Below are 18,269 nucleotides of genomic sequence, written 5' to 3'. Positions count from 1 at the left end.
TGGAAGTCCACAACCTCGAATGACAACTTTTCCTTGCGGTAATTCTTTGAATCACCGAAAACCACATCAAGAGCAATCTGGCCGAGTGACTCAGCTTTCTTCCCAGGAATGACTCCATGGAAGCTCATGTTGCTGGTACTGAGTCTGGACATCGGAATGCCCATTCCTTTCAAAGTCTCAGCGTACAATATGTTCAGGCCACTGCCGCCGTCCATCAATACCTTGGTCAGTCGAGTGCCTTCGACAACTGGGTCGACCACCAAAGCTTGCCTCCCAGGGGTGGCAATGTGCGTCGGGTGATCCGACTAGTCGAATGTGATGGCAGTCTGCGACCACTTCAGGTAATTGGGTGTTGCCGGGGCAACCATGTTCACCTCACGGTTAATGACTTTTAGTCGACTCTTGCTTGCAACATCGGCAAAAATCATCAGGGTGGAATTGACCTGGGGGTATCCATCATCATTGTCTTCTTTGTCCTCAATCCTTTCTAGCTCTTTTTCCTTATCTTTGGGCTGCTTGCCCTGGAACTGCTGGATCAGGAGCCGTCACTGTCGAGTGGTATGCTTTGGGTAAATAAAATTACCCTCTTCGTCTTTCTTGGTGTGGGTGTGACACGGTAAGTCCAAAACATCATTCCCATCTTGATCTTTGACCTTCTTGGGCTTCCAGGTGCCCTTGGGTTTCCCATTGAAGTTTCCCTGGGCAACGGCCAGGGCCTCCCCAGGAGCGGCTGGCTCGGCCTTCCGCTTCTGTTTCCGAGTGGAGTTTCCTCCGGTTTCTTGGGCGACTGCCTTGATCTTGCCACTTCGGAGTCGGTCTTCGTCTTCACCATTAGCGTACTTGGTGGCGATCTCCATCATCCGATTCAGAGACATCTCTCCAGTTCGACCGAACTTCAGATTCAACTCTCTGTATTTAACGCCTTCTTTGAAAGCACAAACTGCTTGATGGTCTGGCACATTCTCAACTATGTGGTGCAGCGTGATCCACCTCTGGATGTAATCCCTCAATGTTTCATTTGGCTTCTGCACGCAAGACCGCAACTCTGGGCCTGTAGGTCGTTTGCATGTTCCTTCAAAGGTCGTGACAAACACTCCGGAGAGGTCCTCCCAGGTGTAAATGTTGCTGGGTGCCAACTGATTCAGCCACGCTCTGGCTGAGCCCTCCAACATGAGAGGCAAATGCTTCATGGCCACCTCATCATTGCCACTGCCAATCTGTACAGCCACTCGGTAATCTTCGAGCCAAGTGTCAAGCTTGGACTCACCGGTGAACTTGCTGACTCCAGTCGCCAGCCTGAAATTGGGAGGAATCACTGCGGCCCTGATGGCTCGACTGAAACATTCTGGTCCTGAAGCGTGTACCCTGCTGCTGGCGGGCGCATCTCCGTTGTGGCCTCCTCTATGAGCCCTGTTCCTGTCAACCAAACCTTGAACGAGGATAGATCTCGCATCAAAGCCTGGGTCTCTGGGGTCGACTGGGATCCTCTGCCCAACACTATGAGGGTGTCTGTCATCTTGTCGTCGAGGCGCGTACGACCCACTCCTCGGGGGAGGGGTTGGCACTCGACGTTGATCATCACGATCGAACTGGTGGTCATACTGTTCATTTCTCCTGTACTTATCACGCCGATTGTCACGCCCCTCACGCCTCGGGGGCGATCTCGGGCTGTGAGCCGACTGGACTGTTTCTGATGCAACGGATCGACTGTGGATCCAGTTCCGCGACTGTGAGACGGCGGAATTCTGATTTCCCGCCGCCCGGAGCAACACTCTGATCTGCAACAAGCCTCTGCCAGCTTCCGACTGGGAGGGCTGAATTGACTCTGCTATACGAGCCGCAGCGGCCAAATTCTGAACTGGGGTTCGGTATACCTGCGGCGGCGGGAAGAGCTGACGTCGACTGGACTCGGGAGCTTGCTGACGTCGACTAGACTCGGGAGCCTGCTGACGCGCTTGCTCGTCGAGTATTCGCTGGAGATTCTCCAGTTGAGTGCGCTCGGCCAAGTTAGCCAAGCGCGCGTCCTCCAAGGCCCGGGCCTCAGGGGTTTCCCCAACAATTGGAGTATGGAGCGCTTCCATGTTCCTGCGGCGAAGCTCCTCTCGCTGCAATGACGTGAGGGGTTCGGGACGGTACTCATCATGGGGATGCGACGGGTCGTTCCCACCCGCGCCTCCGTCAGCGCGAGGGAATCCGGGAGGACTGTGTGCCCCCTCGACCGCCAGGACCTCAGCCGCTGGGTCGCTGCTGTCGCACTCGGATGTCGTCTCTGCGGAACCAGTCGACAGGTCGAACAGGCCGTAGAGGGATTCGTCGGGCTCGATTGCCGCGACTTGCAGGGCCGCCGACTGGCGGGCCACGGCATGCCTCACCCACCGCTGAAGCCTCGACCGACCTGAGCGCTTGCGCTGGCGGGAGGTGAGGTGGGCAGACGAAACGGGAGCCGATTGGTACTGGGTCAACGGCTGTTGTAGGAGGACGCCACGAACACACGCGCGAAAGTGCGCCGTGCCGCGGACGGGGCGCGCATCGACGTCGAGCGGCGCCTCCTGAAGCCAGGCGGAGTCGTCGGCGATGAAGGTGAGTGCGCCGAGACGGATCTCGCGGCCCTCCATCGAAACTCCGCAGGAAACCATGATCAAATGGATCGGAAAAAACGCAACTTCACCAATTAGGCGCTAAGACTCCTGCCCCACGATGGGCGCCAACTGTCGTGGTTCTAAGTCTGACAGTAATGTAGGGGTGTGTGTATGAAGAGGCTAGATCTTAGCTATTAGGAAGTTGTAACACGCAAGGTTTGCGAGTTCAGGCCCTTCTCGGAGGAAGTAACAGCCCTACGTCTCGGTGCCCGGAGGCGGTCGATTGGATTATGAGCGTGTAGATAACAGGGGTGCCAACCCCTCTTACTGAGGAGGGGGTGGCTTATATAGAGTTCGCTGGCCCCCTCTTGCCCTCAGTAATGCAAGGTTTAAGGTACATTTAAGGTTGGGCGTTACTGGTAACGCCCTTAATAAAGTGCCACAAATGACCATAAAGACTACTTAATAGCCGACCGTTTGCCTGCGGAGTGACTTCAGATCTCCTGTCAGTCGAGTGGTTGGCCTCGTGGTCGAGTGCTGGCTTCATGGTCGAGTGTCTTGAATCCGTCGAGTGGGATACCTTTAAGTCGATTGAAAGGTGACTTCTTCTAGGGACATCCTTGGGTAGGGCTCTCTGGACAGGTCCGTGCCCCTACCCTAGGTACGTAGCTTCATCACCATCTGCAATTTCATTTATCAGATTCGCACCCATGCCGTGCTTCACAAAATACTTATCTTTCGAAGTGTATATTACCAGAGGGGGTCTCCTTGGGCTCCCTTGCCGCGGCTAGTGCGGCCTCAAGTTGGGCTTTGCACTCTTCCAGCTCCTGGGACAGTAGGGAATTCTTTTCTGTAAGAACCTGCATAACAAATGATCCTTAAATCAGTTATTCTAACTATTTCAAGTCTCGGGGGCTACTGGTATATATATATAATTACCAAAATTTTCTTACCCGTATGTCTTTTACATATTGCTCCGTGGCTCTGGCTAGACCATTTTGAGCGGCACGGAGGTACGCATCTCCCGAATTGAAGGCATCTAATGCCTCTTGGGAGAAACAAGCATCGCGAAGAATTGTCCGGCGACGCCTGTGGTTCATGGCACTCTCCACCTCAGAGTTGGTGGCAGACAACCTATCCACATCCTCCGTTGGAGGAGCGTCCGGTGCGCGCCTTGTGTTCGCCTCCGCCTCCGGACCAGGCTTTGGAGCCTGGCTGGTGGAGGCGCGATTGGCAGCCTCTCCAGATATAGTCCGGCGAGGTCTCTTTGTCCTGAAGAGAGCACGAGTGTTAATATGCCTTGAAGGTATAACACCTGGGATAAGGGGGCGCGCCATACCTTTGCGCTGACGCCTCGGTCCGGACTGCACCTCTTTTCTGCTCACGGGGCCATGCGGCCCCTCGTTGGCTTGTCACCGCAGGTTCGGCTTCCTGTCTCAAAAACCTCCCCTGCAAAGCTCGGTTGTAATCATGAAACTGAAAACACGAGAGGGCGGATCCCTATTCGGGGTACTCGGACTTCGATCTCAGTTAACTGGGAGGCCGGGATTAGCCCTGGGTAATTGGCCGTAATGGCCACCAAGGCGTTGTCCTCGCTCAATTGATGGAACACTCCATCAATCAGCTCCACAGATAAGTCCGGATCCTCTTGAGAGGTCGGGTCGAGGGATCGTCCTGGGTCCTCGGGTTGTGGAGGAGGGCTGTTTATTTCTTTAATAGCCTGGCGCAATTCCTGCGCTGAAGTCGTTAGACTGAATATTTAACAATGGGAATATAAAACGGATGGGCAAGTAAATGTGACCACTTACCCAGCTTGGGGGATTGTACATAGAAAATCCACCCTGTGGGTCGACACAGAGAAATTCCTCCTCTTCTCCCTTGTACAAAGCGGACAAGGTCTTTGTTAGAACCGCAGTCGAATCCGGCCCCTTACGGCTGTAGTGGGTGGCGTCGTCCTCCCCGTTGAAGTCCCACATGGGGTGGCCACTATACTGTAGCGGCTGCACCCCTCGCATGATGCATGCGGCCATGACCCCGATCATGGTCAGTCCGGAATGAGCTAACAATCTTATCCGGCCCATCAGGTAAAGAGCGTCCTTGTCACTTTCCCTCTGAGGGCTCCGTGGACGCCAACTTAAGCGCTTCTTTAGTGGAGCACTGCCAAACTCAGGGAGGCCGATCCAGACAGGATCGGGCAGCGAGACGTCCTCTATGTAAAACCATTCCGAAGGCCAGTCCTCGGACGCCTTCTTTGGGGTTCCCGATAGATATCAGGTCCCGGCGATGCGCCACACTTCGGCTCCGCCCACTTGATATATTGACCCCTTCTGAGAATGGGGCACAAGGCAGAATATCTCTTTCCACAGCCCGAAATGAGCCTCAACACCCAAAAACAGCTCGCAGAGGGCTACGAAGCCCGCGATATGCAATACGGAGGCAGGCGTAAGATTGTGTAGCTGGAGGCCATAGAACTCCAGGAGCCCCCGGAGAAACGGATGGATTGGAAATCCGAGCCTCTTATTAAATAAGGGACAAGGCATACCCGCTCTCCTTTGGAGGGATTAGGGGCACTCTCCGCTTGCTCTCCGCCATTATAGATGGCAAGACCAGCTCGAACCGGGACCATATAGGCCGGGGGGAGAAATCCCTTGGTCTGGAGCATCACTAGCTCGCCATGCGGGATGGAGCATCTCTCCCAATATCCAGGCTGAGGGCTAGAAGGGCGAAAGGAGGAGTTGCGACGGCTGGCCATGGTGGAATGGACCTTTGTCGGATGCGCTCTGATGAACACTCACGAAGGGAAGAAGGTGTGGTTTGGATCTAAATCCTCGTCCCCTTAAATGGGCGGCTCATTTACCTGGCTAGGGGTGTGGATGTAAAAACACTCAGACTTTTCATATTCGTTTGACACGTGGGAGACGGCCATTATTGGGCGTAGAAGCCAAGGAGCGCAACATTTACAAGAAACCGGACTTTATTCAACAGGTACACGGAATTTGGAGAACCCGCCTTGCAATGCCGAAGACAATCTACGTGTCGGACTCATCGTCATTGAAGCCTGGTTCGGGGGCTACTGAGGGAGTCCTGGATTAGGGGGTGTTCGGATAGCCGGACTATACCTTCAGCCGGACTCCTGGACTATGAAGATACAAGATTGAAGACTTCGTCCCGTGTCCGGAAGGGACTTTCCTTGGCGTGGAAGGCAAGCTTGGCGATACAGATATGTAGATATCCTACCATTGTAACCGACTCTATGTAACCCTAACCCTCTCTGGTGTCTATATAAACTGGAGGGTTTTAGTCCGTAGGACACAACAATCATACCATAGGCTAGCTTCTAGGGTTTAGCCTCTCCGATCTCGTGGTAGATCTACTCTTGTACTACCCATATCATCAATATTAATCAAGCAGGACATAGGGTTTTACCTCCATCAAGAGGGCCCGAACCTGGGTAAAACTTCGTGTCCCTTGCCTCCTGTTACCATCGAGCCTAGACGCACAGTTCGGGACCCCCTACCCGAGATCCGCCGGTTTTGACACCGATAGTGCTCCTCTAAATATTCTTCAACTTTGGGCCTGTTGTGCAACTGATTTAGATGGTAGTTGTGCTTCTTTATGCTGTATGTAAGTGAGCATGGCCACAAATTGTCATCATAGAACTTGCCTTTGAACTTCTTGCTGAAGTTCTGAGCCAAATGTCTCATGCACTCCCTGTGCTCTACTCCAGCAAATACATCATCAACAGCTATCTCCGATCCTTTGCAAGCATCAATATGTATGACTAAACCATCTGGATGCCCTATGAGTTTTTCAGTTGTTGGAAAAACCAAGTCCAGCTCTCAGTTGACTCTACTTCTATGACACCATAGGCAACAGGGAATAACCAGTTGTGAGCATCAAGGGCACAAGCAGAAACAAGCTGACCCCTATACCTACCACTCAGTGCAGTTGCATCCACTGCAAGATAAGGCCTGCAACCCTCCGAGAAACCTTTTTGACATGCCTTGGAACACACAAAAACTCTTTTGAAGCACTCCTTGTACATTTTCTTTCCTCTCACGGTGTACTTCACAGTGTTCTTGTCAATTTCAACTACACTGCCTGGTCATGTTGTCTCAACTTCAGCTTTGAATGAATAAATAAGGCTGAAACTCTCACTGTACTTCCCAAACATCTTGTCTAGTGCCAGATCTTTACCAAAATAACACCTACTCTATGGAACCTCCACTCCATACTTCTCAGTCAACCTCTGCTGAATTTCCTTTGGGCCCATGCCTGGATTATTTCTAAGCCACTGCATACAAGCATCTGCTATCCATCTTCTCTTTGCAGCCCTCAATCTCTGAGATCTATTAACACTTGGACAATTGTGAGGGTAAGGGTTGACCTTAATCTAGAAAGAAGAAGAACAAACAGTTAGTAAATGCAACAGAATTGTTTCACAATTACTATAGAAACTACAAAAAGAAGAAAATGCATAAGTACCTGAAATAATGTGCTTCTCTTCATTAAAGAGGCATGTAGCCTCCACTTACATCTCTCAGAGGCACATTCGACAGTAAACCTTGTTGGGTCACTTTTCAAAATAATGAACTCTGTTTCACTCTTAATTGAGAAAGTTGCAACTGCATTTCTACACTCAACTGCAGAAGGAAAAACTAGCCCCTCCTCAATAGAGGGATTTTCTCTATCATACATCATTACAGGTATGTCCTCATCTTCAGTTCCAAATTCTGCATTGTCCTTTCCCTCTAGCTTCTCATCTTCATCTGTATCTAAAAATTCAGCTGGAATGTAGGACTCATTTTCTTTATATTCCTCAATGTTGTGCTCAGTATATCCTGGGTAAAGTTTCTCATCCTCTTCATCAGACAAAGGTTCTGCATCTGGCTCTGCTTCCTCCACAACAGGATCAACAGCTATGCTAGGTTTAGCTTGGGTTTTACTGCAAGAATGCTCTGACTGAACATTTGCACTAGGAGTTGTAGGTGGCTTGCAGCTGCTGCTTGTTACCCTTGTTTTAGTCAATTTTCCAGATGCTTTAGAACTAGAGGGCCTTGAACCAGTGGGATTGGAATTTTTCTGTGATCTAGGCCTCTGAATAACATTGATTTCCAAATTGCATGACATTGTTTGTGCATTAGTAGCAAACATGACACCTAACTCACTATCAAACTAAATAGGAACCCAAGCAACTTTGGATGCATCCCAATACCTTATCTCCACAGCATCATATAGTCCCCATGGATATTTGGCACAAATGGTTGCCCTTAACTGATCAAATGTGCTACTGTTGTCCACAACTAATGGAAATGTGAAGCCTTGTTCTTTTCCTTTTGTACCAGCACCAGATAAAATGCATGTCTCCATTCTAACACTAAGATTGAATGCTCTAGCCGGATCCATCCTATGCAAACATGTCACAATATTAAAATACATCAAGATAGTAGCCTAAATAAGGTGCAAACATGTATATCCTAACCTAAATCCACCAAGAAACAGTAGTTCTAGGGGACAGAGGCAAGAGACAGCAGATCTGGAGGAGATGGGGGAACTTACTGTGATGTTCTCTGAGATGACCGTGTTCTTCTCTCGCAGGCGCCGCCTGTGGCAGCGCTGCCGTCCATGTCGTCCCCCATCGCCAGCAGAAGTGGATCTGGTGGGCACTGATTCGGTCGCCGCCGCCTAGGGTTTGTGAGAGAGTGAAGAACGGGAGAGAGTGAGGAACGGGAGAGTCGGGATGAGAGTGAGATGGGCCCGATGTGACGCCCGGATAATTAGGCTACAGTAATCCCGCGTTAATGATGCCACGTCACACGGTTACTGTTGTTAATCTCGTGTTATTTCAAAACTGATTCAAATTCAAATTTGAATTTAAGTCAAACCATAAAAGTTTCCAAACATTAGAACTAAAATGCTCTAAACGTGCCAAATAATGCATAGGTAATTATGGTGAAGAAACCCCCATTTTCATAAAATGTTTAAATACCCTTAGGTGGATAAAACAGTAGCAAAAACCAATATTTAAATACTTTTATAATTAACAAAATACTAAACTAAATTGTTTTGGGGTAAAACCTTTTGTTGTAGGGGTTTTTAATGTATTACTAAATTAGGGATCATTTTAATATTAGATAAAAACTAAATGAAAAAGAAACTAGAAATAAAACAGAAAAGAGAAATAAATAAAAAGTAAAAAAAGAAAACAACACAAAAGGAAACCCCCCTAACCCCTGGGCCAACCGGCCAGCTACCGGCCGGCCAACCCAAAAGGCCCAATCGGCCGAACCCACCCCCACTCCCTTATCCCGAAACCCTAACCCACTACCGCTCTCCCACTCCCTCCTCCCACGACGCCACACCCCACTCCCCCACTCCCTCGTCTGGACCGGGAGGAGTCCGATCCCATCGCCCCCTCCCGACGCCCGCCACCGTGGCCACCTTGCCAACGCCGAAGCAACCCCATCGGCTTGCCTCCCCTGCGATGCGCCGTCCCTGTCGACCACCCCGACCCCCGCTGCCCCATCCCTACTAATCACGGTGAGGCCCCAGGCTTCCTCCTCCCCTGTCCCCGTGCGCACGCACGTGCACTCCCCCGCGCCCACCTCTGCTGCTCGCGCTCCGGCCACCGCTCGTGCTCACCCGCCGTCCCCTCCTCCTACTATGGTCACCGCGCCTGTGCCCCATTCGTCCTTGCTCACCCGCGTGATGTGCCCCTGCATCTGGACACGCTTGCCCGCGCGGAAGCGCACGCGCCCCGCGCCAGATGTCGCGGCCTCCTCCCGCTCACGCCTGCTGCCATGGCCGCGCGCGCCCTGCGCCGCGCGTGCCTAGCCCCGCCGCCCCCTGCTCGTCGCGCCGCCGCCCGCGCGCCATCCTGCTTCCGCCGCCTCTGCTCGCCCGCGTCGGCACAGCCCGCTGCTGCCCCGCACCCCAGCGCCGCCCTGCCGTGGCCTAGCCACTGACGCCTCCGGCGGTTGGCCTCGCTGCGCCTATGGCTGGACCCCTCTGTCGATCTGGGTGAGCGCCATATCAGGCTAGCACCCAGCGCCCGTTTGGCCCCTAGGGCCAATGACATGGGGGCCCCACACCCCTGAGAACGAAAAAAAAATTAAAAATAAATAAATAAATAAATAATTTAATTAATTAATTAATCATGTTTAATTAAACTAATTAAACATTAGTTACCTAATTAACTAATTAAACTAATTAATAGGTTAATTAGGTTATTGTACCTATGACATGCGGAACCCACACGTCAGCGACCTAGTCAACACCTCTATTGACTGCTGACGTCATGCTAACATCATGATGACATCAGCTCGCACTATTTTGGATAATGTTGGAATTAAGTAATTAAATAAATTCTACAAATGATTTAAAAACTTTAGAAAATCATATAAAATAAACCGTAGCTCGGATGAAATTACTTTGTACATGAAAGTTGCTCAGAATGACGAGACGAATCCGGTTACGCATCCCGTTCGTCCGCCACGCATCCCTAGCATAGCAAACAAGCAAATTTTCCCCTCCTATTCATCTGTCCGAAAACGTGAAACACCGGGGATACTTTCCTGGATGATTTCCCCCTTCACCGGTACCACCTCATACCGTGTTAGGGCACACCTAGCATCACGCTTTGTCATGTCATGCATCGTCATGCATTTGTTTGCATTATATTTATTGTTTCTTCCCCCTCTTCTCTTGCTAGACACCAAGACCGACGCCGCTGCTACCCAGTCACTACAAGAAATATGTAAACTAGTGACCTTCTGCCAGTGACCCTGGAAGAATTGGTCATAGATCTATGACCATTTCAGACCAATTGGTCAAAAGCTGTTCGGGGGGCTCCAAACCCTAAACTATAACGACCATTTTGGTCAAAAAGGTCGTAATTTCCTTACACGAAATGGTCATAAAGTAGATAGCACTGGTCTGCTGCCTTATTTCTAGCTGATCATGACCAATATAGATGGTCATAACCTTGTAAATTGTGGTGGGTTGCTATGACTAGGCGCCACCTCATTAGTTTTGCCTATGTGTCATGTCCATGTGGCAGTTTTTGCCCTAGGTTGTGAAGCAACCTATATTTCTGTCATTCCCAAAATTCCCAAAAAATCTCATAAATATTTTGGGTCATATCTTCGTCAAATATGTAAAAAACCTTCCTTTCCTAGTTCAAAAATAATTCAAAAATATTCATTTTCCTATTTTATTCAGAACAACAGTTTGTGAAGGAAGTACCACTTTGGCATGTTCAAATAGTATCCATTTTCTATAGTGCTTTCCTATGCCCAAATAACCATCCTCCACCAAATTCCAGCGCAATCCATTCATTATTTTGAGCCGAGCTTCAACATTCCTATTTATGTCAAGTGTGGTAGTTTGCAAAGCAAGTACCACCTAGGCTCCTCCTTTTGAGCTGAAAATTTGTGAAGACGGTCTTCTTAGTAACTGTTCATCCTTAGCCAAAACTCACGCCCATTAGCCATGTACATTTCTCGTACCGCTAATCAAACACTTGGCTGCTAATTCATGTTTGAGCATCGATCGGTCTCCTCGTGAGAATCTTATGTTGTAATTTTCTTCCTAGCACCTACCTGGGGATTGTCCAACCCACTAGACATGACTAGGCTGCCCAGAACACATGTCAACGCCACGGTCATGCGGTGACCACGTGACGGGCATGCGAGTTTACGCGCTCTAGAGTTGGGGGCCTCGGCCACCGCCCAAACCTCGACGTATCACCACCAAACCATGTATTTATGATTAAATAGGTACTTATATAACTATAAAAGATTTTTGGAAAAAATAAATAGTAAACTATGAGGCAGCTGTAGTTCAAATTTGACCCGCTTCCTACTGAATCGGTGGGAATTTGTCTTTTTCACCAGAGGTGGATCAAAACTTTTGACACCCAACCATTTTGTCAATTGTGCATTAAATATGGCCTAGTATTTTATAAAATTGATTTGGTCAATTTTGCAACAAATATATGGTAGGTCCTTCACACAAAAAACTCATTTCGGGCACTCGAAAAATGGAAAATGAATTTTCCGTGCACAGAAAATGAAAACTTCCTTAGGCAACATTGTTTGCCATTCCAAGATGCACCCTTTTGCACAATATGAGATCATTTGGCTTGAAAGCCATGAATCTTCACGCATGACAGCTCATTTCTGAGAACACTTTTTAAAAATAATTTTCGTATTACAAGTTTATTATTTTTCCTGGAAACCTGGTCACATATAATGACACAATGCGAAGATTTTACAATTTTTTGAATTTTTTTGAATTTTTTATGCCCGTTTCAAATTGCGATCAAAACGGCGGGCTTGACCGTTCCTAGCTAGTGGTTGAATATTGGAATTTTTTTGATGTTTCTCTGATTAAATAGATACTTATGTACCTATAAATGATTTTTGGAAAAAATAAAAACCAAACTATGAGGCAGCTGCAGTTCAAATTTGACCCGCTTCCAACTAAATCGGCGGAAATTTATCTTTTTCACCAGAGGTGGATCAAAACTTTTTTACACCCAACCATTTTGTCAATTGTGCATTAAATATGGCCTAGTATTTTATAAAAATGATGTGGTGCAATTTTGCAAGAATTATTTGGTAGGTCCTTCACAAAAAAACCTCATTTGGGGCACTCGGAAAAGGAAAATGAATTTTCCGTGCACAGAAAATGAAAACCCCCTTAGGAAACATTGTTTGCCATTCCAAGATGCACCCTTTTGCACAATATGAGATTATTTTAACAAACTATGCCATGAATGTGGCCATAAGATTGGTCATTTGGCTTGAAAGCCATGAATCTTCATCCATGACAGCTCATTTCTGAGAACACTTTTTAAAAATAATTTCCGTATTACAAGTTTATTATTTTTCCTGGAAACTTGGTCACATATGATGACACAATGCGAAGGTTTTCCAATTTTTTGAATTTTTTTGAATTTTTTATGCCCGTTTCAAAATGCGGTCAAAACGGCGGGCTTGACCGTTCCTAGCTAGTGGTTGAATCTTGGAAAACTTTTGATGTTTCTCTGATTAAATAGATACTTATGTACCTAGTAATGATTTTTGGAAAAAATAAAGAGCAAACTATGAGGCGGGTGCAGTTCAAATTTGACCCGCTTCTAGCTGAATCGGCGGAAATTTATCTTTTTCACCAGAGGTGGATCAAAACTTTTTACACCCAACCATTTGGTCAATTGTGCATCAAATATGTCCTAGTATTTTAGAAAATTGATTTGGTACAATTTTGCAACAAATATTTGGTAGGTCCTTCACAAAAAAGCTCATCTTGGGCACTCAAAAATGGAAAATGATTTTTTCGTGCAAAGAAAATGATAACTTCCTTAGGTAACATTGTTTTTCATTCCAGGATGCACCCTCGTGCACGATATGAGATCATTTAAACAGACTATGCCATGAATGTGGCCATAAGATTGATCATTTGGCCTGAAAGCCATGAATCTTCGCGGGATCTGTCATCGCCGCCGTGTTGCTTTGCGGGATCCGTCATCGCCACTGTGTTGCATCACAGGATCCGTCGTCACCGCTGCGTGCTTCATCGCAGCACCCGTCGCCCTCACGTTGCGCTATAGTGAAACTTCACCGGCAACCATTGGATGCTGCAGTGGAGCTTCGACGGGGTAGCCGATGTTGCTATGGTGCACCGCCATGCAGCGGTGGCACTGCAGTGAAGCCTCACCGGCGGGCGGCGGGAGTGCTACCAAAGTTTCAACGAAGCGCCCGTGGAGCTGCAGTGAAGCACCGCTACAGTTGTAGTGAAGCATCGCCGGAGCTGCAGTGAAGCACCGCCGGGTTCGTTGAAGCTCCGACGAGGGCGGAGCTGCAACGAAGCGCCGCCGGGGTCATTGAAGTTCCGGTGCGCAGTGCTGCCATGGAGCTGTTGCATGCTGCTGCCATGGGAGTTGCCTGATTCAGTGGCTACGGTGCGTCTGATCGAATGGCTCTCCAGGCGGCTTATTTTTGGCTAAAATCATCCGGATGATTTGTAGTAACCGCCTATTTTTAATCAATTGTGACCAATTTAGATGGTCATAACGTCATACTGCATTCTGATTCGTCCGCGGACGTCTCACGCGGATCATGCATCAAATACGGTTGGATGCTCACGGATCCAACGGCAGTCATCAACCCTTCCACACCAACCCCGAAACCCTAGCTATGTCCTCGTGGTCATTTTCCATCCACCCCGCCTCCTTTCTTTCTCTCCTCGCGCTGCCAATTCCCCTCGCTCTCTTCTCCTTCCTCGCTCTCGCGGCATCCCATCGATCCACGGCCAGATCCACCGCCCACCCTGACCCACTCCTCGTTCCACCCACCCCGATCCATCCCCCTCGTCTCCGCCGCCCAGTTGCGCCGCGGCCGCCGTCTGCGGCCTCTCCTTCCCGTCCCCGTCCCCCTCCCGATCTAGTCCTCTCCCCGCCGCTCCCACCCACCGCCGACCTCGCCGTCCTCCTTACCCACCGCCGCCGACGTCGTCCCTCCCTCCCCTCACCATCTCAAGGTGGTGCTGATCGGCGACTCCGGCGTGGGCAAGTCCAACCTCCTCTCCCGTTGATGGAGCTGCAGCCACCGGAGGGGCCGGCACGTCTGATGCGGATCAATGACGGCGTTCACGGAGGAGGAAAGGGTGGTGGATGACACGCTGGGCTACCCCAAGGCCTACGCCAGGCTCTGCCGTGCTGCGGGGCGCGCTCGGCCTGCCCTACGCCCACGGCCCGCTCGACGCCTTCCTCCCCTATGTCCTCCAGCCCCACCAGGTACCTGCCTCTTTTTCTCGCGCAGATCCTCTTGCCCCGCTTCGACGCCGCATTGTGATCCGATCTGGTGTGTGCAGGCGCTGTGGGCCAAGGACCTGAACGAGATGTTCCCGGTGGTGGACGCGGAGGCAGCACCCAGCGCCAACCCGCATGGCTTCGCCAACCTGCTCTGGAAGCAGCTTGACCAATTATTTTGTGAGGCATCAAACACTGACATCTACTGGTAGTGTTTTTCTTCTCTATTGACTAGTTATCTACGCATGCCTTGTTCTGAAGTGTGGAGTGTCAACTATTTCAGCAGCATCACATATTGCAAGTAACCTCTTTCTGTTTATGGAGTGTAAACAAAATAAGAGCCCACATACACTTGCATCTTTTCTGAACATTCAGCCCGTCCTATTTAGTCGAATGAAGAAAAAATGCAAGGACACCAAAAGGTGTGTAGATACACAGATAACAAATATGTGGTTCCATACTAGTTGGAACACTTTTCGCTTAAATGATGTGCATGACAGATTTATCCAGCCGTTGCACTTTACTGAACAGTTGTTTCCTAGACATGTTGGGGTTTTCAAACCTTCTCTTGGGAGTAATTATACTTGTTAACTAATGTCCTTTCGCAAGAAAAAGAAAAGCTATTGTCCTGAATGAATGTAAACATACTATAACAAGCCCTTCTTTGTTGCATTTAGGGGCATTGCAAGGCACTGGAATTTCCTCGGAGATCTACTCTTGGCGCTTTCATTCAGCTTGCCCTATGGAGCTAGGTGAGTAAAAAAACTAATTACTCCCTCCTTCCCAAAATAAGTGTTGCTGATTGTACAAAGTTGTACTAAATTAGCGACACTTATTTTGGGACAGAGGGAGTAGTATCTTATTAATCCAGTCAAGGATGGATAACCTTATAGCCTCTGGTGTAGTTTTGTGATCCCGTACTTCTACCCGACCTACCTGCTGATCCTGCTGATATGGAGGGAGAGACGAGATGAGGCGAGGTGCTCGGAGAAGTACAAGGACATCTGGGCAGAGTACTGGCTTGTGCCCTGGAGGATTCTACCTTACGTGTACTGATTAGCTACAGAACCAGAAGGCCATGTTGTATTGTTATTGTAGACCGTGATGATCATGCAGAACTAAATGGCAAGTTCTTCTGTACATTGTTCTTTGATATCCAGTTTTGAATTGAAGTTGTATTGATCTCTAGCTTCGATGCCGCGTTGTGATCTAATATGGTGCGTGCAGGCGCTGCAGGCCAAGGACCTGAACGAGATGTTCCCGGTGGTGGACGCAGAGGCGGCGCCCATGGAGGACGCCCCTCCACCACTACTCCGACTCCATCCAGGTCTTCTTACCTTCAATTTCTTCTTCTTCTTCCCTTACCCTCCATTCCTTTGACTAAGATGTGATGTGGTTTCCTGCCATCAATGAGCAGTTGTCGCAGGATGGATGTAGGACGACCGACCATGGATGAGGAGAGCAGCACCCCCATGGTGAGCCCCTCCACCCCTTTGTTCCCCTCTGCTTTCTGTGATGCTAGAGTTTGGCCTCGGTTCCATGGCTTATTACTTGTTGTACGCCACATCGAGGACCGAGTGTTTGAGCTGATTTGTGTTGTTGGTGGTCATCTAGCTACTGATTTTCTGCTGCAAGTTGAATGCCTACTGTTCTGTGCTGTAGAAGACTACTAAATTATCTAGTTTGCATCCCTTTGATGTCATGTATGCTACTGATTTATTGCAGGTAATTAGAATGCTGTAGGTTCAGTACTAACATGGCATAATCCATTGGAATAAATTAGATGGGAATATATGGTAGGTTTAGTACAAACGTGGCTTAATCCATTGGAATTTTTGCTTCCAATGGGACAATCAGAATGTTGTAGGTTTAGTACATGACGCCATGGAAGGTTGTTCATGTTCTGTCCTTCCTCTTCTGATCTGTCGGATACTAGAGTAGACCCTTGCTTTCGTTGCTAATAATACACGCATGCTCCACAACTAATCTTCTACTTGATCGCTAGCACAGTCACGATGATTGATAAACCACCAAAGAAAAGGAAAATTGGACATTTGCTAGCATTACAGTGTGAAGGATGCTCTGCTGCTCCAATGTGTCTTTTCTGTCAAAGCTTTCTTGTCAAATGTATGTGTTCAGAGTTGAATCAAAGTTTGAATAAGGCAAAGTTGCTAGCATTGCACCAGTACGCCCTTCCTAACATATGTATTTGTGCTGTTCCTCACGCCTCTCAGTTTGCTATGATTTTTTGGTGCTCTGCAGAAGAACTCAACTCACTGGATGCAGGGAAGGAGATGGAGGGTGACACACAGCCATGGAGAGGAGCAGCAGCTCAAGGTCCTTTCTCCTCCACGCCACCTCTGCCCCTCTCTCATTTTGATTTGCTATGTTGGGTTCCAAGATTAGAAATATTTTTTGTTTCCATCTTTATCCATGTGCTATCATTAACTCAGAGAAAATGTTATGTTTTGCTGATTAGTGGCAGTACATCTTTGCTTTACTATTCCTAGCAGTTGCAGTTCATCTACCATAAACATGTTGTGTACATTCTGAACCCCCAAACATGGCACAAGTGATATGTATATGCAGCAGGGAATCGTCAACTTGTACAGTTTGTTTACTGGAATGTAACTTGTACAATTTTTACTTGAATATGTTCAGTTATGAAGTCGTGTAGTTGTTTTTTCTCATCAGTTCTAAACTGCGGTACTTTACTGAATTGTTGATGATGCTGAATGAATCTAGCTTGTAGGGTTCAGTCTCTTGTTTAGATGGAATAGCACCCCATCACCTGTTGTTGTTGTTGTTGTTATTCACCCTATCCTTGTTGTTTTGTTTTCTTGTTGGCAGATATTTTGAGTAAATTCAAGACGAAAGATGTTCAAAGAAGCTCCAAGACATTCTTATATAGCAAGTTATGTAATAATAGCTGGGTTATCCGGGAATTTAATGTATCTTCTCTCTCTTTGTGAATGAAATAGTAATTATGTATGTGAATTAATGTATCTTCTCTCTGTTTGTGAATTTCATGTATGTTTTAGAATTACAATTTCTATTTCATATGAAATAGTAATTATGTATGTGATTTGAAAATGTGTGCAATGGAAACATGACTCATGCGACCCACTTATCAAAATAATTTGAGCACATTTGAAATTTCTGACGTGTGGGACCAGTGTATGATATTATGATATTTGGGACAAATGTAAAAAGTGGAAAATAAAATGGCAAAAAATAAAAGATCATATGATGTAAAAGGCCACATCTAGAAATAAAAAGGCCGAATTGTTGGGCCAGTCCATGTAGCTAGCAAAAATTAATAGGAAAAATAAATATTAAAAAGGCCAAATTAATGGGCTCGACCCATATAAACACCGAATTGAACCGGGCTGATTCTTGTGCCACATCAGATTGCCACGTCGGATGCCTACGTGGCCTGGGGAGGCTGCTAGTGACCAAAACAAAACATTAGGCATATTTTGGTCGTAAACGTCCATGACCTTCTCATAGAGAAGGTCGTTAATTTCAGTTCACGACCGCCAGCTTTTGACCTTCTGTTTTTGGTCAAAAAAAGGGTTGCAAATGAAAAACAATGACCTTTAAGTGAACAATAGTCAAGGTCACAAGTTGACATATTTCTTGTAGTGAGTACGACTACGGTGTTGACGACCCCTCTCTCTTGCCAAAGCAACCAGGCAAGCCCCCCCCTGATCACCAGATATCGCCTAATCTCTCTCTACTGCTTGCATTAGAGTAGTGTAACATGTTACTGCTTTCCGTTAATCCTATCCTGATGCATAGTGTGTCCTTGTAACTACTGTTGTTACCTTTACCTACAAACCTAATGCTTAGTATAGGATGCTAGTGTTCCATCAGTA

The sequence above is a fragment of the Triticum aestivum genome, chromosome 2A (genome assembly GCF_018294505.1).
Source record: "Triticum aestivum cultivar Chinese Spring chromosome 2A, IWGSC CS RefSeq v2.1, whole genome shotgun sequence".
NCBI lineage: Eukaryota > Viridiplantae > Streptophyta > Magnoliopsida > Poales > Poaceae > Triticum > Triticum aestivum.
Note: the sequence above shows the minus strand (reverse complement) of the source record.